General features: G+C 43.4%; 2 long non-coding RNA genes across 6 annotated transcripts; both read left to right on the forward strand.

Annotated features, from left to right (window-relative positions):
* The first annotated feature begins 1,026 nt into the window (after positions 1–1,026).
* On the forward strand, positions 1,027–14,360 carry LOC147343517 (uncharacterized). Of its 5 annotated transcripts, none has more exons than XR_015156266.1 (5): positions 1,027–1,695; positions 5,588–6,029; positions 6,233–6,309; positions 10,018–10,203; positions 13,186–13,947. It is a non-coding gene; the product is annotated as an uncharacterized LOC147343517 (long non-coding RNA). The 5 variants fall into 5 exon arrangements; XR_015156267.1 differs by lacking the exons at positions 1,027–1,695; positions 13,186–13,947 and adding exons at positions 4,661–4,895; positions 14,226–14,360; XR_015156265.1 differs by lacking the exon at positions 1,027–1,695 and adding an exon at positions 4,661–4,895 and having other exon boundaries at positions 6,233–6,361.
* A 6,911-nt stretch (positions 14,361–21,271) lies between these two features.
* LOC147343518 (uncharacterized) lies at positions 21,272–22,689 on the forward strand. Its single transcript, XR_015156352.1, has 2 exons — positions 21,272–21,453; positions 21,744–22,689. It is a non-coding gene; the product is annotated as an uncharacterized LOC147343518 (long non-coding RNA).
* The last annotated feature ends 201 nt before the right edge of the window (positions 22,690–22,890 follow it).

Below are 22,890 nucleotides of genomic sequence, written 5' to 3' on the forward strand. Positions count from 1 at the left end.
CGATCTCAGAAGATTCTTTCCATGATGACTCTATTAAGGACCAGCAGTAATCCAAGACATGGAATTAGAATTAAAGATGATATTTTTCCTACCTTTATTTTAAAAGACTCCCTATTTCTTGGCTGAGGAAGAAAAATAGGCAAAGAAACATGGATGGTGATGAAAGCAAAATGAGGCCACATCAGATTCCTTAGGGATGTTTTTCGAGAACATTTTATCCTTTAAAAAATGTTGCTCTTGTTTCATTGCCAAGGTCAGTGAGAACTTGGATAATCCCCCAGGTATGAACTAACTGTTTAAATGTGACCTGGCAAGTAACATATTCATTCCATCCTCTTTAACTTAAAAGTATTTGCAATATTTCTCATTCATGATAAGTTGAAATACACTGTACCACATTCACTCATTTTTTTCCTATGCTTTTTTGTTTTAGAAAATGACAGATACATCTTCCCCTCAGAACTCAAATAGCACACGTGTACTTGGTACATGGCTCTGAGGAGGAAAATTCCACATGAATGGTCCCAGACAGAGAGAGGAGAGGTGGATTTGAAATGATTCTCCAGTAAGGAAAAAGCAACAGCATTTTCAAAATAAAAAAGAGAGTGATATGCAAATGAAGTTTAAAAGGACTACAGAAGGAGAAAATAAAGTTTAAAAGAACTACAGAAAGAGCCAGAAATGGATGCAAATGACTGGCGTGGACCCTAAAAGAAAGCTGTCACACGTCTTGCATAGTGACTGGCCCAAGTAGTGAAGGATTTTTATATCAGCTTCAGAAAGTCTCTGAAACCAGTTTCCTACGTCCTCTTTAACGGAGCAGATTTATTGAGTGTAGTATTCCTTCCGTCCCACCCGCCGTCTGCTATGCTTCAGTGGAGAGAGGAATGGATGCAAATAGCTGGGTGATAATTCTTGATGTTGCAGTGTGTAACAGGGCCATTACATGACTCAAACTATACAACCCTAAAGCAAACATTCTCACTGTGAGGATTCAATGCTGTCACATCACCCATGAACTGAGCATCGGTGAAAGCATTTCCTTTTGAACCTCTTTGATTTTTGCTTGGCTTTGAAAGGCAGATTCTCCCCACCTGTTTGAGCATCACGGCTACCTCCCTCACAAGGAGGCATGTGTAGGCTTACCTGTTATGCCTTGTTATGCTTAGGCAGCCCTGTTACTCTTGAGCCTTCGAGCAGCTTCTGGCGGTGCAATCCCAGAAGAAACACCAGATGATGTAGAGCTGGATAACGTGAGGCAGTGTAAGGAGTGTGGAGGGGTGAGTGTGCACTTGGGAATGGCCAGGGCTGAAATGAAACTGGTTTTGCTTACACGGTAGGGTCCCGTTTGTGACCTCTCACAATTAGAGCCGCCATCCTCTGCAGGTTTCTCTCTCCTGTTTTCCTTGCAGGCGGTTGTCTTCTGCAGAAACCTTTCCCTCACAAGTTGAGAGAGGACGGCAGTGCTCTCCTGTTTGCTCTGGTGCCCTTGCTGAACTGAACATCCTTGTCTGGTTGCAGCTGGGCATGAGCCAGTTCTACAAGCAAATCGAAGAGAGACTCCTTGGCGTTCACATAATTCAAAGAACAGAAGCCAGAACCCACGTGGTTCAACCTGAGTCTGCCCTGTGACTGGTTGGAAGCAGTCACGGGTTGCACTGTGTTTCCTCAAAAGATGCTGAAATCCTAGCCCAGGTGCTGCAGAATGTGAATTTATTTAAGAACGAGTCTTTGCAGATGTAATTAGTTCAGTTAGAATGAGGATAGACTGAAGTATGTAGGTCCTTGATCCTATATAGCTTCCGTGGTGGCTCAGATGGTAAAGAATCTGCCTGCAATGTGGAGACCTGGGTGCAATCCCTAGGTAGATCCTATGTGACCCTCCTCTGGAAGCATCGGAAAAAGCATAGCCAGCAGCCTTGATTTTGGACTTTGAGTCCCCAAAACTGTGGGAAAATAATTTTCTTTGTTTTAAGCCATCCAGTTTGTGGTCCTATGTTACAGTAGTCAGAGAAAATGCATTCAAGGGTATTTTAGATGAATTTAAGTAAAAACAAAACAGATACTATTGACCTTGTCCAAACCTCCATTATTCAAGGACTCTAGAAATCCAAGTTTGGCTCAGATTTTTACACTGTTCCAGGTACATATTCCTTTTAAAAAAGACAACAGAGCAGGTAAAATGACTCTCCCTCCTTGCCAGTTGCTGTCTACACTGGCAGGCTTGGAAGCAGGTAGCCCTTGAGGATGCTCCCAGCAAGGAGTTCTCCTTTCCTAAAGCTACGTGAGTATTCTAACCTTATTCCCACATATGCCCTGAAGGATAAATCTCCCTTCTACAAATAGTGGGGCATTTCCCTGTCTGTTAAAGGAAAAGTGAGTCAAACATTTCATATACTTAACAATACATTGTTCTTGTTCAGTTGCTAAGTCATAGCTGACTCTCTGCGACCTCATGGACTCTAGCCCGCCAGACTCCTCTGTCCTCCTCTATCTCCCAGAATTTGCTCAAATGCATGTCCACTGAGTTGGTGATGCTGTCTAACCATCTCTTCCTCTACTGCCTTCTCCTTTTGCAAATCATTCTAGACATTAATTACATAGAATCTAAGGTAAACTCCTAATATTTGCTGTGAAGCATTAATTACTCACACGTGGCGGCCATCTATGATTCAAGATGAACTAAACCTCATGTGATACATTTAGTGCATTCAATTGCATAATAAATCACCATTAAGTCAGAAAAAAGAAATTCACATTAAAGAGATCAGATACACAAGTCTTTTAAAATAATTTACATTTCAAAAGGAAAGACTCACCAGCAAGCTAACATTTCTAAAGTGGATGGTCACAATTACAAGATCTCAAGAGACATGTGTTTTCTCGCCCTAAGTGGTGTTGTAATTTCTTCTCACGACACAGAGTCTCTGGACAAACCTGGTCACATAAAGCAGATACCATTTGCAGCTCTGTTTAGGGAATTCTCTTTCCTATAGAGATCTAAGCTAGGCTTGGGGTAAAGCTACTTCTTGGAGAACTTTGCCTTTTAAATGATGTCCTTAGTAGCAAAGACCTTCCACTAAATAACAGAGGACTAAAATTTTCTGAGGTTATGTAACAAGTATGCTTTCCTTAATCCCAGCAGATGTGCGTATTTGAGGTCCGAAAATTGTATTTTTGGTTTCAATCACAAGGGAACACCTTACAAATATTTATCCAAAGAGTAAATTACTACTACTATCGGGACCATTATGTGATGACTTCTTTCAGAGTATTTCTTTACTCATCCTCGACCCCACCTGTAACATATATTGCCTACTATGTGCCATGCCTTAGGCCAAGAATTATAAGGTAAATAGCCTGGACCAAGGGTCCATTCCTCCATCAAGGAGTTATAGGCTATTCAAGAGGATAAAAGCAAACATCAATACCTAAGCAGCACACTTAATTGGTATCTGGGCTCCAGGCTCCCTGATGATTCAGACGCAGCAGGCTTGTTCAGAGAGCCAGTGAGGAAGACGATCTGAGTGTGTGAAGACAGACTAGTCTGAGGCTGAGAGTGACTTCTGGGGATTCAACTTTCTGGCAATTTGAGAACAAGAGTCCCTCTATCTGTAGAATCACTCTGTTTTATGACCTGGTGACCCCATCTTGCACATTAATGAAAAACTGGAATTATTTCAGGCAACCACAGTAGTTTTTGGAATGAAGTGGAATTAAACCTGTAATTTTTAGATACAATTACAGCTAAAGTTGCACCATCAAGAGATGTGACAGAAAGATCAGGTGGCCATTCCTAATTTCACAAGGTGAGGAAGTGAATCCTCTCATGGGCTGGAGCAGGGCGGAGCCAGGTACTGGTGATCTGCAGAGATGCCCACTGCTCATAGTGAGCACAGTTAGTTTATAGTCTGGGCCTAGTGCCTGGAAAATCCCATGGACGGAGGAGCCTGGTAGGCTGCAGTCCATGGGGTCGCTAAGAGTCAGACACGACTGAGCGACTTCACTTTCACTTTTCACTTTCATGCACTGGAGAAGGAAATGGCAACCCACTCCAGTGTTCTTGCCTGGAGAATCCCAGGGATGGGGGAGCCTGGTGGGCTGCCGTCTATGGGGTCGCACAGAGTTGGACACGACTGAAGCGACTTAGCAGCAGCAGCAGTTGTCCTAACAGGTTCAGTTTCTGTTCTGGTATTTTGAGAGCATGGTATCATGGGGATTTGTTTACCTATATACCAGGTTATTTTTTGATGGTGTGATGGTGGTTGTTGAAAAATTCTTTCTCAGAAGTTTTGAGAACTGACACCACTGTATTACACCCCAAAGAAACTTTTCATTCGCTTCTGCCAAGCACCTCTGGCCACTATGTGTCTGGTAGTAAATAGAACTTAACACTTCAGTTCAGTTCAGTTCAGTTCAGTCGCTCAGTTGTGTCCGACTCTTTGTGACCCCATGAATCACAGCACGCCAGGCCTCCCTGTCCATCACCAATTCCCGGAGTTCACTCAGACTCACATCCACTGAGTCAGTGATGCCATCCAGCCATCTCATCCTCTGTCGTCCCCTTCTCCTCCTGCCCCCAATCCCTCCCCAATCAGAGTCTTTTCCAATGAGTCAACTCTTCGCATGAGGTGGCCAAAGTACTAGAGTTTCAGCTTCAGCATCATTTCCTCCAAAGAAATCCCAGGGCTGATCTCCTTCAGAATGGACTGGGTGGATCTCCTTGCAGTCCAAGGGACTCTCAAGAGTCTTCTCCAACACCACAGTTCAAAAGCATCAATTCTTCGGTGCTCAGCCTTCTTCACAGTCCAACTCTCACATCCATACATGACCACAGGAAAAACCATAGCCTTGGGAAGATACAAACTTGGACTGCAAGTCTTCACAGAGGCTAAGTAATTTCTAGTTCAGAGCAACCATGGGTGTGTATAGTATTTGGCTCCCAGATTCAATTGAAAGAAGATGCAAACTGATTCTCCAGGGTGATTGGTCCCTGGGATCTGCTCTCTTCTTCCTGAAAAGTCACCCAAACCAGACTTTGGCTTGGTAACTGCTCTTCCAATGAGTAAACACTCTCAGAGCAAAATCAGTTTTGTGCCCTAGGATTACCTCTCTGGAATATGGCATTTTTCACCCCCAGATTTTGGTCCCATAATTCTTTACTTTCTTTTTGAGATTTTTAAAAATATTAACTTACATTTTATTGATTCATAAAATTTGTCCTGAGTCCGAAGTTGAGTTAAACTATTTCACTTGCTATAACGCAGAAGCCCCTGATCAAGGGTTTTCAGTCCTAGCTGTATTGATTTTCTGTGGTGGATGATTCTTTTCTGGAGGGCACGGTCCTGTGTTTTGTAAGTTGCTCAGCAATGTCATTAATTTCTACAATCTAGATGCCTGCTTCTCTTAGTCATGACAATCAAAGTGTCCACAGACATTGCCAGATATCCCCGAGGGAGAAAAATTGTCTTTAGTTTGCAACGACTACCCTGTAGTGTTAATATTTTGAAATCAAGATTCTGAAAATATTTTCAGCATATTAGGATTTGATAATAATTGTATTTTGTGCATTTGCTTCAAATTTCAGCTTTGTGATGTTGAAGAAGAGGGCCTTGAAAATCTGATCGAAAGTACTGAACAACGTGATATAGTAGAAAAAACATTAACTTACATGTGAGCAGACAGAATTGGATTCTAAACCAGCCTCAACTGCTTACTCTGACAGACTGCTAATTGCGTGGCCTCAGGCAAGTTACTTAACCTCTTCACCCTTCCTTTCTGCTTCTGGAAATTATGATCCTCAAAGGATTGTTTGTGAGTCATTTCCTTCTCATTTGGTTCAATTATTCAATCAGAGCACGTAGAACATGTAATGTTAACTTCTTTTTTCTTTTTCAGATATTTTCTCAAATATAGACTCTTTCACCAAAGGCTTTCCTGTGATGTTAGGAAAAAAAAAATCCCATTGAATTAAATATGTTAATCCACAATATATTTTATTTAACTTGGATTCTTAAAGAGTCTTCAAGGTAAGCCTCGATTTCCATCCTACTTAAAAAAAGTTTATGGCTTGGGGGAAAAAGGCAGAAACATAGTGCACAAACCTAAATATCACTTTCCAAAATGTGTCCTTTTTTCTGAGGTGTGTTTTTAGCATTATTGTATATAGATAGGAAATGAGAACGTTTTTGGTGTAAGATGAGTAACAAAGATAATTTTTATTCTTTATCAGCTCAGGTGGGAGAAGTCACCGTCTCCTTGATAGTTCTACAAAGAAAATATACTGAGTACCAGTTGCCAGGGACCATGGTAAATGGTTTCTTTGGGTTATCTCACTTGATTTTCTCAAGGAATGCCTGAAGTAAGTGCTATTCCATTTTACAGACTCAGGGACCTCAGGTATATTGAAGCTATGGATCCACATTTATCCAACTAAGAGTAAAAAATTGCAGCTCTGCTTTGTCAGACCCAGTGCTCTTACACAGGACATCATGCTGCTTTGGATAACTAAGTGGAAGAGGAGAAAGAAAATGCATGGACTCCAGAGGATGGCATCCTATTGGAGGAAGTGAGGACTTTGTGAAGTGTAATGGGAAGGGTTCTTGAAGAAAGTCAGGTTCAGGATATGAAAAATATAAGAAATAAACAAGGGAAAAGGGGTGGAGGGTGGGACCAGAGGCAGGTTTATAGACAACTCCTAACACTTATCAGATTAAAGGAAACATCTTTATTTTTAGTTAAACAGAAACTCCCACAACGTCTATTCAATTTTGTGTGTTTAAATGTAGGATTATAAATGATACCCTGCTGCCCACCAAGAGTTTACTTGTGGGAAATGAACCTTCCTTTGACACAGAGACAAGCTTCTTAATCATCCAATAATTCTAGCATTTGGACATTTTGGGAACCAGGGAATTGCATTTCAAAGCTTCTGCTGAGTGCAGGAGTGCTTGGTGGGCATTTTGTCTCAGTAAGAAGCTGAGATCTTGGCTCATAGATCTTGGATAGAAAAGACCTTTGAGACACAGGTGGATTTTCTTGCCAGGGCAGAAGAAGTAATGAAAGCTATTACGCAGAGCCTCTAAAGAGCATCCTTCAGCAACAACTGCTTAGCGGTAGTTACCGCTTCAGCTTGTATCTGTCAGGTGAAGATGAAGTGGATCCTAAGCCACTTCCGAGTTTGAGTTGCATTTAAGGAATGGTCAGGTCTACTCTCCCTCTGTGCATAGTGGACATGCTCTCCCAAGAATGGTGGTAAAAATGACAGGGAAAATCATGAACATTTGTTTAGTTGCTATAGTTTCTCCTCTGGGCAGCTACATATTTCTAAATAATTTGATTTCATATTTACAACATTTACAGTATTAGATGGAGCTTATTTGGCTCAACAGGTAAACAATCCGCCTGCAATGCAGGAGACACAGGAGATGTGGGTTTGATTCCTGGGTCGGAAAGATCCCCTGGAGGAGGAAATGGCAACCCACTTCAGTATTCTTGCTGGGAAATCCCATGGACAGAGGAATCTGGCAGACTACAGTCTGTGGGGTTGCAAAAAGTCGACATGACTGAGTGACTGATGTAGGCAGATCCTCCGATATGTGGACTTCCAATAAAGGCTTAATTAACAGTCTGTGAGTAAGTATAGGAGGTTTTCAAGATAAGCTAGAAATGATGCTTTGATGTGATATGTCCCTAGTTTTAGCTATCTGTAGCTACTTTTATATTTGTAGCTACAGCATAATTCACACACAGTCATTCTGCGCTCTCAAGCAGATTTCAGGGCTGACTAGTTTGGAATCATTGAAGGCAGACAGAAATTCAGAAGAGACTGAGTTTGCCTGTGCATTCCTTCTGAAGTTCCACAATGGAAAGAGGAGAAGAAAGAAAGAGGTTTGGAGCCACACGTTTTGAGAATTAATGGTTGTGTGTCTTTGGGCCAGTTGCTTAATCTTTCTTATCCTTTATTTCGTTATTGTGAAAATAGGATTATGGGACATGTCTCACTGGGTTTTTTATGAGGACTGAATAAAACAGCTCACCACATGTGGCTCATCGCATGCTAAACAAGCATCAGCTCAATTCACAGTTCAGTTCTTCAATAGGCTCCAGAGATGACCAGTTTATTCAGAGCAATCAGATCTTGTTTTGGCAACTCAAGTAACTTGGCACCCACAGCAGTTTTATGTAAGGAGAGAGAAAGGGATAGAAACAAAAATGGTGTGAGAATTGAAAGAGACACATGTACCCCAATGTTCATCGCAGCACTGTTTATAATAGCCAGGACATGGAAGCAACCTAGATGTCCATCAGCAGATGAGTGGATAAGAAAGCTGTGGTACATATACACAATGGAGTATTACTCAGCCATTAAAAAGAATACATTTGAATCAGTTCTAATGAGATGGATGAAACTGGAGCCTATTATACAGAGTGAAGTAAGCCAGAAAGAAAAACACCAATGCAGTACATTAATGCATATATATGAAATTTAGAAAGATAGTAACGACAACCCTGTATGCGAGACAGCAAAAGAGACACAGATGTATAGAACAGTCTTTTGGACTCTGTGGGGCGGGGGGATGATTTGGGAGAATGGCATTAAAACATGTATAATATCATATAAGAAACGAATCACCAGTCCAGGCTCAATGCAGGATACAGGAAGCTTGGGGCTGGTGCACTGGGATGACCCAGAGGGATGGTATGGGGATGGAGGTGGAAGGGGAGTTCAGGATGGGGAGCACGTGTACACCCGTGGCAGATGCATGTTGATGTATGGCAAAACCAATACAATATTGTAAAGTAAAAAAATAAAGAAATTTAAAAAAAAGAAAAAAGAAAAAAAAACAATGCACATTTAAAAAAAAATGGTGTGAGAATACGAAAAGTTGGATGCAGTGCTGATTTATGAATTATAAGTCTACTCTACTTGAATTCAGAGAAGTTTCCCAGCTCCCTGCTGGCCTCAGTGATCCCAGCTTCCTCAATTGTTGCTTTTTTCCCTGTTGTCTTTGTGTGACTGGGGTTTGATGACTTGTCACATCCTCTGTCCTGACAGCAACCTCAAGCTCCTCCTCCTGGGGCAGCACCCAGTCCTTTACCTTCCTCTGCAGCCCTTGTTTTGAGGATGCTGAGAACAAGGACTCAGAAAAAACATCGTCCAGAGGCTGCTGAACTCTGAGTGGCCATGAAGCTTGAGGAAGCCAGTGCCCATCAGCAAAGGGCTGCCTTCCTCTGTCTGGCCACTGTGCATGGCCGTCGTGTGGCTGTTCTGAAGATGACTATCAACCCACTGCCTTCTGTTTTTCTTAGTTTTCTGTAAGATGTGAAGGACGATGATGAGAAAGTTGCTTCTGAGCAACAGTTCATCCAAAACAGCAACGGCAGACTTTTTCCCAAGCTAAGATCTAGGGCTAATAACTTGGGAGTGAAAAATGGTATAAAATGTGAATGATGCTTTTTTAATGAGGACAGTAGTTTCATGAGAAACCTCAATACTTTAAGATAACACAAAAGCTTTAATTTTTAAGTATATATTTTAAGGGTATAATACGTGTATACCTATATGCATCTACATATTTTACTGTCAAATTTAAAGTTCAGGCATGCTTTAGAATATCCAGAAAGTCCAAACACTACTTGACATAAAAACAAATCTCAGATGTAAGTGCTGTGTAGAATCCAAAGATGTTTCAGGAAAGAGGAACAGATGGCAATTGAAAACTGCCAACTGTAATTCTAATTAGTATCAAAGTTCAATCTGCTGCAAAGCATGCAGATAATTTATTTGCCATTTGAAAATCCAAGTTTAAACTGAATTTGAATGATTTGAAATATTTTTCATGGGCTTGACCTGATATTCTCAACCTAGTCATTGACTCTACTGCTTTAATTCATCCTGTGCTAAACTTCCTCCAGAATTTCTCCCAAACTATCTATTTTAATCCTTATTTCTGATTGTTATAATTTAATATTTGCTGACCCACCAGTTGGTAATTAAATCTTCCTTGGTTACAGTTCAGTTTGCTGTACTCAGTTTGCTCCAGAATGTTCTGAGCTGAGGTCCTGTCAGTTACAGCATGTTGGCCATTGGTATACAGTTGGGATTGCTGCTCACAATGAATAAACTGGCTCCTCAAGAACAGCTGACTATCATGAACTCTTCCATGCAGTGGGAAGCAGCTCTTACAGCAGTCATTTCAGGTAAGCGTTTTCTTAAAAACACAACTCCTGCATACATATTTAAACTGAGAACACATTTAAAAGATGCCTTTATCATTTAACAAGGGAATTAACTTTTATTTCTATAATATACTTCTTTTAATGACCTGGGAAGGAATCTGGGTATATTTTAATAACACGTGATGGGGGAATTTGGAAACATAATGTGTCTAACTAGAAGACCCAGGAGGGAGCCAAAAAAAAAAAAGCAAGTTTATTTCTATAAGCTATCTGCATTTCCCATACCTCAGCAAGTCATACTTTTAAGAAGTAAAGTCTGGTGTGAACTTGAACTTGTACATTTAAATTAAAAACCTTAGCCAATGATACATTGCAGAAGATAAGACACCACTTTTCTTCCAAAATCCGTAACACTTCTTTCCCCACTCCTTTGTCTGGTTTGTCCCATTTCATGGTAGGGTTGAAATATTTCAAGCTAAGATAACAAAGTCAAGTTCAAGGTCTTCCTAACACAACTTGGGGAAATGCCAAGACTAGCAGCATGTTGTTCTTGACAGGTACAACTACATCAGTTTCTTAAGGGAGAGAAAGATTTGCAGAACATCCCACAGGGAAACGGAGCAGATGCCTTGTTGAGTTACAATCACTGAGCTATATCCCTTGGCACACTGTGCTGTATCTTTTTATAGAACCTCTGTAAAGATGATGGGACTGAAAGTGAAAGCACATTTCAGTAGAAAGGCTTCTATCTGGTCAGTCAGTACTGTCAGAGATTAGAAGATTGTTGGGACTCACCCTAGAATGAATTGTTTTCTTTGGGCTCGTATGGGCACCCCCACATGAACACAACAGCGAATTGTGGCTGTAAATAATACCGCCTGACCTTTTCCTTTGGCCACAAATGGACTGTGGGTTGTGCCAACAGCCAAGACCTGTCCCTCAAGGGTATTTCCAATGCACATATTCAGTACGTCAGTGTCACACTTTATAGCTCGTCCTAGGATGTGGGCTAGTTATTTCTGAATTGGTCATACAAGGTTTTAGTCTGTGTGTCACCAGCAGGAAGAGGATGGGAGGTTTTCCCGACATGGAGCCTCAGACCTTTGTCAGCCAAATCTCAAGCTGTCCAAGACTTTGAAGTGAAAACTTACACTTAGAAAATCAGTATTGTTTCCCCTCGCCATAGCTGTCTCAGCCTTTACTTTGCTGATGAAAGCAAAAAAAAAAAAATAAATAAAATGGGGAAAACATCCATCTGTCCTAGTAGGCTGTTTGTGTAGACTATGCAAAACAGAAGAAATATACTTAAGGGGGAAAACTGTTTCTTTCTTTTTTTTTTTTCTTGTCTTAATTCTAGTCAGCTTCTAGATGAGAAGCTAGGTTATTAAGAAGTATCTGCTAGGAACACACTTCTCAGCTGCCCAGTTAGCTAATGTGGTCTGTTTGTAATGTATTGGATATTATTTGCATAGACGGTATCTAAACACAAGCCCATCATCATAATTACATACAGTTATATGGAAGAAACATTTTTAAAGTAAACAATCACTCTTAAGGAACTATTTTCAAAACAATGAAGTGCATATATTTTCAAACATTTGAACAGTGGGTTGGGATATTTAGAATTTATTATCAAAGCGACCTACAGAATATGAGCTAATTTTAGGAGGCATTATACAAAGTGAAAATGGTGGGCAGGTGGGTAGGGTTAGTGTTTGTAGCTGTCCTGCTCAAAGCATGGGGCTTGGCTGGAAGGACTGTTGGCATTGCTTCATTTTGCTAATCCAAGTGGATCAAGCCCATGATCTCATAGTACTTGAGGCAGCATGCACCAGAGGAGATGTTATTCCTGTTCAAGTTGCCTTGAAGGCATGTATGGGTGGACTCAGAACTCTTGATTGCTTATCCAGGCTCATGACAGTATTGCCTCTCCATTCCAAAAGCAAAATTCTGGAAGTACAGAGAACAGTGGAATGGATTTTAGCTGATGATAAACCTTGTCAAGCTTCTACGTGTCTCCTCAGTCCTTATCTAGCTAAAGCTGGAATCTCAGCAATAAGTGGCCCAGTCCTCTTCTTGCAGTCTAGTATCCTATATAATTGGGTTAGACGTATATTTTATTCATCAAAACACCACGTGAGTGTTCTGAACTATAAATAAGGAGCTGGCATTAGTCATTCCAACTGATGGATTCTTACCATCAAAAATAATCAAAGCAAAGGGAAGTCAGAAATATAAAACGATTTTTTCATAAAATGATACTTAACTCAGTTTCATTGTATATATACAATTTGAATAGAAAAAAATGTGACCTAACTAAAATTCCATGATTCTGATTATGCTATAAATATGAGATTATGTTTCATGTGTGATTGGGAACTTTGCTTTGGAAATGAATGGATCCACTTGGATTCAATCCACAGAAAGGCAGTAGTTGAGAAATATTGGAAAGAAACCTGGTTTAAGAGTCAAACAGATGTAGTTTGAAAAATTGTTTCTTCCACTAACTTGCATCACGGGCTTGGGCCTGTCACTTCATCAATTAACCTTAGTTTCTTTATTGTAAATAATCTTTGTCTTCTCAGAGTTGATGTTAGGATTAAAGATATAACATACGTAATCACCTGGTGCACAATTATGTCTCTCAGGGGCTGTCAAGTGCACTAGCTAAGAGTGCAGATTCTAGAGCAGAAATGCCTGGGTGTGGATCCTGGATCTGCCTCCTTCTCTCTGTCAGATGGGTTTCTTAACTTCTCTGTGCTCAGTTTGCTCTCCTGTATAAGAAGAGAATTAGCAATAAGTAGGGTCGTTATGCTGCTTAAATGAATTACTGTAGGTAAAGTACTCAGAATAGTATTTGGCAAGCAGTAAATAAATGATGCTTATTTAGTAGTATGACAAATATTTATTATTATAAATAAGCATTAGGAATTCCATTTCTCCTCTTCTGTCACTTGGTGGCAATGGTAACGTTGTGGTTCTGGGTTTTTGCTTTGACTTTAGTTACATTTACTTGTATCCACCTGTAATGGAGAATCCCAGCTTAAGAGAGACAACAGGTCTAGCAACAGACAAGAGTTACTAGGTCTTCTACCTTGAAATCACACATAATGTATTCTGGAGCCCCTGCCCATGGAACTTGAGCTCAGTTGGATGCCTTGAAGTTCAATAATATGCAGAGGAAACACCGTTGTGGTATTACTGGGGAATTGTGATGGTCAATCGTAAGCATCAATTGTAATTGATGGTTAATTGTAAGTTGACTGGGCTACAGGATGCTCAGACATTTGGTCAAACATTATTCTGAGCGAGTCTGTGAGTGTTTCTGGGCAAGATCAAAATTTGATTCCATTGACTGAGTAAAGCAGATTGCACTCTGTGTGATGGGCAGTCCTCATTCAATTAGATGAAGGCCTGAATAGAACTGAAAGGACTCTTAAGAGGAAATTCCTCCTGCCTAACTACTTACAAACTGGGCATTGGTTTTTTTCTTGCCTTTGGACTCAAACTGAAACATTGGGTCTTGAGGCTGTGGACCTTCAGACCAGAAATATACCTTTGACTCTTTTGGGTCATGGCCTTTGGATTGGAACTAAGTCATCAGCTCTCTTGGATCCAGCTTCCTACTCACCTTGAAGATCTTGGGACTTGTTAACCTGTATCACTGCATGAATGAATGTGTGTATGTGTGTTTTATTTCTGCACATTATATTTTGTTGAGTTTGTTTTTCTAGAGAACCTTGACTAATATAATACAGAATTGAACAATTTATTTTAATATTATTAAAATTTTTTCCAATTAATTTTTGTTTCTTCCTTGTGGAATTAATCTTTCTAATAAAGATTTTATCTGACAAAAAAATGTGTATTTAATACCATCCATTCATTTGTTCAGTGAAAATGCTTGTAGATTGTGTTATATATCAGGCACTGTGCTTGTCTCTGGTACATAAGTGAGAAAATGGTTCTTATCTTAGTGGAGATAGGCTAGTATTGGAGAGAAACAATGTAGAAGTGATAAACCGAATTTATGATTTCTACAGGTTCTAGTCTTCTGAGGAGGTGTCAGCTAAGCTGAAATTGGAGAAAGTTTTAATCATATATGCAACAACAGGAGGGGAATTACAGACAGAGAGCCTCTTGAAAACCCAACAGGGATGTCGACATGCTAAGGAAGTGGAAAGGAAGAGTTCTGGTGAGTCATTGAGGTCTCAGTGGAGCCAGCAGGAAGTGAAGTCAGAAAGAAGGTGGTGGGGAGGTTGCAGGGGGGTTGGGAGGGGGTGGGGACCGTGGTAAAGAGATCAGTGTAGCCTTGTGCAATGGATTAACATGGCCTAGTTCACGTATTTAAAGAATTTCCTAGGCTACAGACAGAAGAGCTGATTAGTCTGGGCAGGATGGAAATGGGAAGGCCAGTGTCTTACTGGGGGGTGCAGTGGTTGGCAGGGGTGAAGGAGTTGGGGGTGATTGTGGCTCAGATGAGAGTGGAGGCAGGAGGGACAGACAGATGTAGCAACAGTAACTGCATTTTCTCTAGATCCCGGCTAGTCCATGAGACCCCAGCTTCACCCAATTTCACTCCCTGAAGAAGTATTTTTCACTCACATGCTGCCCAGAATAGATCAAGGGCCATTGCCACCTCCTTGTTGCAATCTTCGAGGGTCAGAGTGCAATTAGTTAATTCTTGAGGGCAATTTTTCTGTTTTTTTTTTTTTTTTCAATATTATAATCTCTGGGTTCTAGCAGTATATATGGCTCATAATTCTAACTCCATACATATTTGTTGAATGAGTGAAGGAAATGAGTAAGTGCTATGTACTCTGTTAGGAAAGAGAGAAAAAGTTCCAATTTCCAGAGAAAGTATAGGAAATGAAAAGAGTAGAGGGTAAGAAACTTTTTTGAATATGTTCAAACTTGGTTGAGACAAAAGTTCTAGAAAGCTTGGGTGGGAAAGTCAGGCCAAAATACAAATGTCTTTGTAGTACAACAGCCTTTGACCCTGCATCCTTAGCCTAGGCTGTGGGATCTTCTTAAAGCGCCAAGTCCCCCTTCCTGTCCAGGTGTATCTGCAGACACATCCGGGCCCGGGGAGCCAAGGGTGGGGCGAGGCCCCACCGCTAGGACTTCTGGGAGGCGCGAGGGAGGAGCAGCCCTGACGGCAAAGCAGTGGTGCTGCTGCTCCTCGGAGCTATGACACGTGACGGGCGTTTCTCTCTGCCATTTCATGCTTCTTTCATTCTGCTTTGGCCGCCTGTCTGCCCAGTGACCGGTCTCCACTTCGATTGAAAGTTGGAGTCTTAAGGGTTAGGAGTGCATTTCATTCCAAGTTTTTATCTGCCAATTAGAGAAAACAATCAGACTTCCATCGGTGAGGATTTATGGGGCTTCTGTATACACTCACTGAACTGGTTAGTTCAAATAACGTGTGAATGATTTATTTTCCACCGAGTTAACCAGTAGCCTAAATTAGGCAATATAGCTTGTCATTTTGGTGTTATGTAAACAGAGACTTCATAGATTCAGGATCAACAGTGTGAAAAGATAGATCACTTAGGCTGAAATAAGGGTTTGAAACCCTGTGTGGGACGAAATATGTAAAGAGGGTTCAGGGTATCCTCCACATCTGAAAAAAATGAGGAACCTTAGCCTGTTATCATCCTGTAAAGTGGAAAAGAAGCGTGTGCAAAAGTGGAGACAGAGGCTTAGACCTGGAAACCACCCAGCGCGCTTCAGCAGGAGAGGAGATAGTGAATAAAGGCAGGTTCACGTGAAGAGATTCTGCAGCACATGCAGCGAGGCCCTGAGTGGCGTGTGACACTAAGGCTCAATTGTGGCAATGTCATGTTAAACAGGTAAAACGTTTGCTTTCTGCTTTAGGTTATATATGCTATGAAGCCACATAAAACTGAAAGGAAGTGATTCTGTGTGGTGATAACGTTAGGCCGTGTAGAGGCAGGGGTGGGATGCAGACAGAGGAACCACAAGCTTAGATGTAAATTGCTGGCATCCTTTTAGCTTTGCACAGAGAGATTTGCAGGTGCTAATTACGTTATTAAAAAAAAGGGAAGAAGAAGAAGGAGAGAGGGAAGGAGGGCAAAGGGGCCTTGTGTATATCAATAACGATAAACCTAATTTATATTCCCAAGGGAAAAAAAGGTTGATCAAAAAGCCTTTTTTTGGAACACTGGGCAAAATCTCTTTCTAAGTTTATCTGCTTATCTGGGGTGTGTTGGGGACCAGAGTTGTTTTTCCTGTCTATTTTTCTGAGCATCTTATCAGAGTTAGAGGAGCCACTCTTTGGAAAATCTTAACAAAACAAACAAAATGACTTTACACCACTCTGTCGCTCCGTTTCCCTCTTCCTTGTGTCTGTTCCGTGTTCTTTGAGTTCCACCTTCTAGATGTCTCCTGAGGTCACCCATCCTTCACCTTATGGATCAGGAAGTGAGCTCTGCTTGCCTCCCATTTCTGACGTTAGGCTTGCTTTCTAAAGAGTGGCCAGCATTTTCCCTCTAACGTGAAACTCTGTACCAGGCCCCACTCAGATCCTCTCATCAAAGTGTGAGGTAAAGCCAGACCCCTTAGGATGGGAGCTGAGACATTTTCTAGCAGACCAGCTTTGCTCCCGCTCCTCACCCACACTGGCCGTACACCGCTGTCTTGCTCTGACTGTCCCGATGGTTCTCGTTCTTGTATTTGCTCTTCCTCTTTCCTGCAGTTAGCCTGCTCTTCACTCTGCCTCGCTGACCAATTCCTGCTCTCCCTCAGGTAGTGCCTTCTCCATTTGGGGAAGGATTTGTGTCCTGTCATTCCCCACTGCTGCTTTCTTGGCCTCTCTCTGCCCGCTAAGACCCTCAAAACATGTGGACTAAGAACTGCTGCTGCTGCTAAGTCACTTCAGTCGTGTCCGACTCTGTGCGACCCCATAGATGACAGCCCACCAGGCTCCCCCGTCCCTGGGATTCTCCAGGCAAGAACACTGGAGTGGGTTGCCATTTCCTTCTCCAATGCATGAAAGTGAAAAGTGAAAGTGAAGTCGCTCAGTCATGTCTGACTCTTAGCGACCCCATGGACTGCAGCCCACCAGGCCCCTCCGTCCATGGGATTTTCCAGGCAAGAGTACTGGAGTGGGGTGCCATTGCCAGTGGTGCCTTTAGCCCAGCTTCCCCAGCAGAGGGTCCGATGAGCCAAAGCTGCTCAGTCGGTGTGTGTGGAACAGCAGACAGGTTAAAAACAATTATTGTTATTGTTTAGTCGCTAAGTCGTGTCTAACTCTTTTGCAACCCCATGGACTGTAGCCTGCCAGGCTCCTCCAGGGGATCTTCACAACCCAGGAATCGAACCCAGTATCTCTTCCAGCTCAGGCAGATTCTTTACCACCAAGTCGTCTGGGAACCCTAAAATCAATTACTAAATGCTTAACCTGTGTGGAAAGCAAAAATGGTCTTCTTTTTCCTTCCTCAGTTGTGTTTCTCTTATTGTAAGAGAAACAGTAAGAATGAATTCTTATTATACCTCTCCTTTTCTCAATGAAATTCAGTCAAGTGTTGTGGACCAAAAGCTCAGAATATTAAAAAAGCTTTTGAAGGTAGAGGTAGACGGGATGTATCAAAACTCCAACCACGTTTTGTGTGAAATATAGACTATATTTTTTACCTTGTTAGTAATTTTGTTTCATTTATTTTGGGTGTGCTGGGTCCTCTTGCTGTGGGGACCCTCTATTTGTGGGGTGCAGGTTCCTCACCACAGTGGCCTCAAGTTGTGGAACACAGGCTCCAGGGTGCACGGGCTTCGGTAGTTGCGGCTCCCAGGCTCGAGAGCACAGGCTCAGTAGTTATGGCGCATGGGCTTAGTTGCTCCTCGGCACGTGGGATCTTCCTGGACCAGAGATCCAACCCGTGTCTCCTGTGCTGGCAGGCAGATCTGTACCACTGAGCCACCAGGGAAATTCCTATACTATATTTATAGCATACAGAAATAACCTTTATTGTTTCTAACATCTCTATTCATATCAAACTTCAAAGATGTTTTAAGTAATAGTGACCTTTTTATTTAAAATCAAAATTCAATATTATGTGTCTACTATCTAATTTTAGAGGGTCCAGTGAAGTGGAAATTGGACTCATAAGAGTTATATTAAATCCATATTTGAAAAACACTATCCTAAAATGTATAATGATATAAATTTAATGGTAGCATCAATTAAATACCAACATTTAAACTAAAAAGAGCTTAGGCAAAATTACTTTTAAAGAGAGAAAACACAGGCAACTGTTTTGCTGTGGTTGTGGATGTTCAGGGGTTTGCTGCTGTGAAAGCTGAATCAAGCCTGTATGTGACTCAGCATTTCTGAGCCCTCACAGCTTAAACCTCCTGTTTCCTTGGCAACCTTGTGATGCAAGGAGACCCCCTGAAACTTGAAGACTTTTGTGGCTGCAGGTGGAACAGCAGGAACCAAAGGACTCCTGCATAGGGAAGTCTGGAACTTGAACTGCATTTTAGCTGCTCTTTGTCTGCGGTGGTCATTTTTCTTAGCTTGTTTGGCCTTTATCTAGGTTGACAGAGCTGCCATTCAACTTTCATAAGTTATTTTCCCACAGCAAAAAATCTGGTTTTGATAGAAGAAAGTAGTTCTTTTCAATTCTTTGTCCACAGCTTCACATTCTCCCTGTAGAAATTGAATTCTGATATATGTAGTTTATGTTTCCTTACACTTTGGGGAGCACATTTGGGAGCACACTACATTCTCTAAGTAGCACGTTTCCTCTGTCTATGCTCTCTGGAGTTGTGTTACACGTTCTCCGTGTACTGTACTTGAGGCAGTATTTGAAGCTTCAGCTGAAGCTTCTGATTCTCTTTCAGGCTCTGAATTTTCAGTGTGCAAAAAGGCCCACTCAATTTGAAGTTGTTTTTTTTTGTTTGTTTGTTTGATTGTTTAACTTGCCCTGTAAATTCTTCATTCACTTGATTGTCTTGCCTTCAATTTCTTAAGTATTTCTTACTTTTCTCCTTCAAGCCTTTTGAAAGTAGCATTTATGTTAATAACATCAAACCGTTTTTTTCACATTACCTTCTGACTGATAGACTGGTTGATCTCCCTTTTCTAATTCACTCTTTTTCTCTAATTCTAAGATGCTGTCATTCCTGTAATCTCCAGTCAGTCAAATTTGCAACCTTCAGTACAGTTTCAGGTGGAGATCTTAACTGGCTCTCTATCCTTCACAACCTGTTGCATTTGTGTGTCTGAGTTTTCAAGCACGTTTTTCTGTTCCTTCAGCTTGTAGGTGCTCTGCTTTCATGCTGCAGTTTCTTAGGCAAGCAGTTTTAGACTCTCCTGAAGTTGAGCGTTTTCTTTCAAATCTCATGCATTGTTTTCTTCTGAAGTCACTCTGCGTTCTTCTGAGAGGCTAAGCCATCCTTCTGCATTAGTCACTGGGTATTGGAAGGATATTCGTGCCTCTTGGATGACTGTGTCTGTTGCTGAAGGTGAGCCTCACCATCAGCCCATGAATTATTTAGCATTTACTTTGTTGGCCAAGAGAGTGCCTGGTTCATTTCTGACGCAGTTGAGTCTCAGGACAGTGGCAGATTCTGGGACAGAGGGTGGATGTAGGGGCCAGGGTGGAACTCCACTTCCTGGCCAGGAAGTCCTCGCTGCACAGATGTGGTGCTGTCGCCAGCTAGCACTTGGTGCCTGGTGCCCGGTGCTGACTGTGCCTCTGCTGGTACCACATCCATCACCCTGGATGGAAGGTGGAAATCACCCTGCTTGCTGGCCAGCAGCATTCAGCATCCCCATGGCTTGTGCTGGCCCAGGCTTCTGGGGACGAACAGAGAGCATGGGAACACCCAAGCTTCTTGTCCGTCTCTGGCAGGTCACTGGGCTGGGGCCATAGGGATGCCAGGGCCACTGGGGCCACTCACCTGGAGAGACTTTGAGCAGCCATCTCTAGGAACCTAGGACTTTCTGGACGAGGGGCCCCCAGCCTCCCTCTATACTAAGCTCACTGGGTCCCCCTGGCCAGTCTCTTGGCTTGGGGAACAGCAGGGCTGGAATTGGGGTGCTTGGGGTCTTGGTAAGCCACGCCCCCTCAGGGTGACTCCAGGGTCTGAGATCGAGGCCATGGGGTTAGGGTGAGTGGGCAGTGGCCCGAGCTGATGAATGTGGACCTGAATCCTTCAGGGTGGGTGTCTGGTCCTGGAGGCTGTGGGCCCCGGGACATGGGTGGTGGCCTGTGGGGTGTCTTCGTGGCCCTCAAAGTCTGAGTGACATGAGGCCCAGAGTGTGGGGCGGGGAGGCTCCTGGGGGCCCGTGGAGGTGGTGAGAGCACCCGCTTGATGACCCGGGGGCTTCCTTTGCTGTTCTTGTCCGACAGTGTGCGCTGTGTCCTCAAGCACAGCCCTATGCCAGCTTTTATTAAGCACTGCCAAACTCTGGAGCGTGTCACTGGAGAGGACTGGCTTCCACCCCTGGGGACTTGAGGGTTTCGCAGGCTTGTGCCATGAACTCTGTGACATTCTTCAACTCAGGCAGGTAATCTTTCGGCTGACTCTACGTCTCCTTAAAGCATGTGGGCTTTTTATTGTGAAAATAGCCATGGGTGTAAATAACCAGGATCTCCTGGGGACACCTTGTCTCAGGCATTTGGTCGGCTTCAGCGAAGACCACACAGCTGCCCCAGGGCCAGGGGGTAGGGAGGAAATCCTGGGAGGTCAGCACCCTTCCCTGGCTCCAGAGGGCACCATGGATGCACAGAGCCCTGGGGGATGCTCCATCTCTAAAGAAAACCAGTGCCTGGCAAGCAGGACAGATGATCAGTTGGGCCAGCAGAGGGGAGGCAGCCAGTTTCTGTAAAACAGGAGTCTCCTCTGTGGTGGGCTGCACCCCAGAGAATGCTGTTCCAGATGGTGCACTTGGTGGGGGCTGACTGAGCGCAGCCAGAGACCACCCTGGAACTCCGGCCACTTGAGGCCCCACCGGGCCCCATGCCCCACCTGGAGGATGCAAGCCCTGCCCTGTGCCATCCACTTCCCGCATGTGGGTATGTCCAGGCTCCATGGAGGGCTGCCCTGAGGAGCCCTGACCCCATGTCCCTCCCTGGCGAGGCTCAGTCCCTCAATTTCGTTTCCTTATGGAGCAGGAAAGCCGGCTTCTCCCTGAAAGGTCACAGGGGTCTTCCTCCCCTGCAGGTACCTGCTCTCCTTTGTGCTTGTCACTCAGGGGGCTCACGGGTGCCACCAGGCTGAGAGACTGCACTCACAAGAACTCAGGTGAGATCAGTTGACACTGGAAGGTCTTGACCTTTTACGGGTTTTCGGTGGAGCTCGTTTGTTCCTGTTCAGTCCTGCTGTTCCTGGATGGGGTGAGGCTCCTCCGGGGGAGCTCAGGGCCCCAGGCTCCCTCTTCCACGTGGCTCATCCATCTTCATGTGCCTCCCAAGGTGGCCCTGGGAAAGGTCTCCAATTCCTGAGTCATTTCAGGAGTGTGCCTCTGTGCAGAGAGTAGGCCCTTCTTTGGGCTAAATTTGCCAACTTTTATTTCTTCAAATCTCCTTCTCCAGATTCAGGCTCAGAGCCCCTTCCCGGGCTCTGTCACATATGACTGGTCCCCAGGACTGCTTCCAAGATTCTCTGGCCGTGTTCTCTTCTGGGTCAGAAAGCTGCCTCTGAGAATCGGGGCAGGGTTCACGGCCCAGTTCTTCCTCGATGAAACGTGACTACCAGCTTCTGTAGTCTTGAACGTGCACTGGGGGTTTCCTGGTGTCAACGACTCGTCCCACTGCTGACAGGAAAAGAAGCCCAGGAAAGGATGTGGTCAGCCCAGCTGGAGACGAGGTTGCCCAGAAATGCCAGATGCTCCTCTTCCAGGGCCTTCCAGCAGCCAGACCATGGACTCCAGCCAGAGTCCGAGGGGGCCTGGAGCTGCAGCTGCTCGGAGGGGCCTGCAGGGCCCAAGGCCTGTTCCTCACATCATCATGGGGAACCACCAGCCCATGGCTTGGACTGGCAAGTGGACAGGCTGGAAATCTGAATCAGAGTTGAGTTTACAGTCTTGAGTCTGAAATCTATAGAGCAATCTGGCAGGATTGTAACCGGAACAAGATTTCTAGGTTACAGTCTTTAAACTTCTTTTTCCTATTTTTCATGTGTAGTTTTACTTCTGTGTATTGGAGAGGAGGCAGATTTTCTAAAAAAAGATCAAGAATACACTCTATCACAAAAAAGTACAGGTAGAGGAAACTGGGAGAAAAGACCCTCCTTTTCAGGGATTGACAGAGGCTTACAATGCAGAGGGGCCACCTGCAGAGGGACTCAGAAAGATGAAAGGGAGAGATCAGTGCTCTCCCACGGACCCAATGCTGAAAATGTCAGTGAGGGCAGGCCCCAGGGCCTGCACACAGAGTCTCTAGAATGCAGAGCTCTGCCTCCAGAAGCCAGAGAGAATGACTTCCATTTCCAATCTTGAGGGTTCCTGCATGCTGAAGAATAAAGCCGTCTTAAGTTTAATTAGGTCCCATTTGTTTATTTTTGCTTTTATTTCCAATATTCTGGAAGGTGGGTCATAGAGGATCCTGCTGTGATGTATGTATAGAACAGTCTTTTGGACTCTGTGGGAGCGGGAGAGGGTGGGATGATTTGGGAGAATGGCATTGAAATATGTATAATATCATATATGAAACGAGTCGCCAGTCCAGATTCGATGCACAA

This window comes from Bos grunniens, chromosome 27, assembly GCF_055505025.1.
Source record: "Bos grunniens cultivar Pamir isolate PY7600 chromosome 27, Bosgru_T2T1.0, whole genome shotgun sequence".
NCBI lineage: Eukaryota > Metazoa > Chordata > Mammalia > Artiodactyla > Bovidae > Bos > Bos grunniens.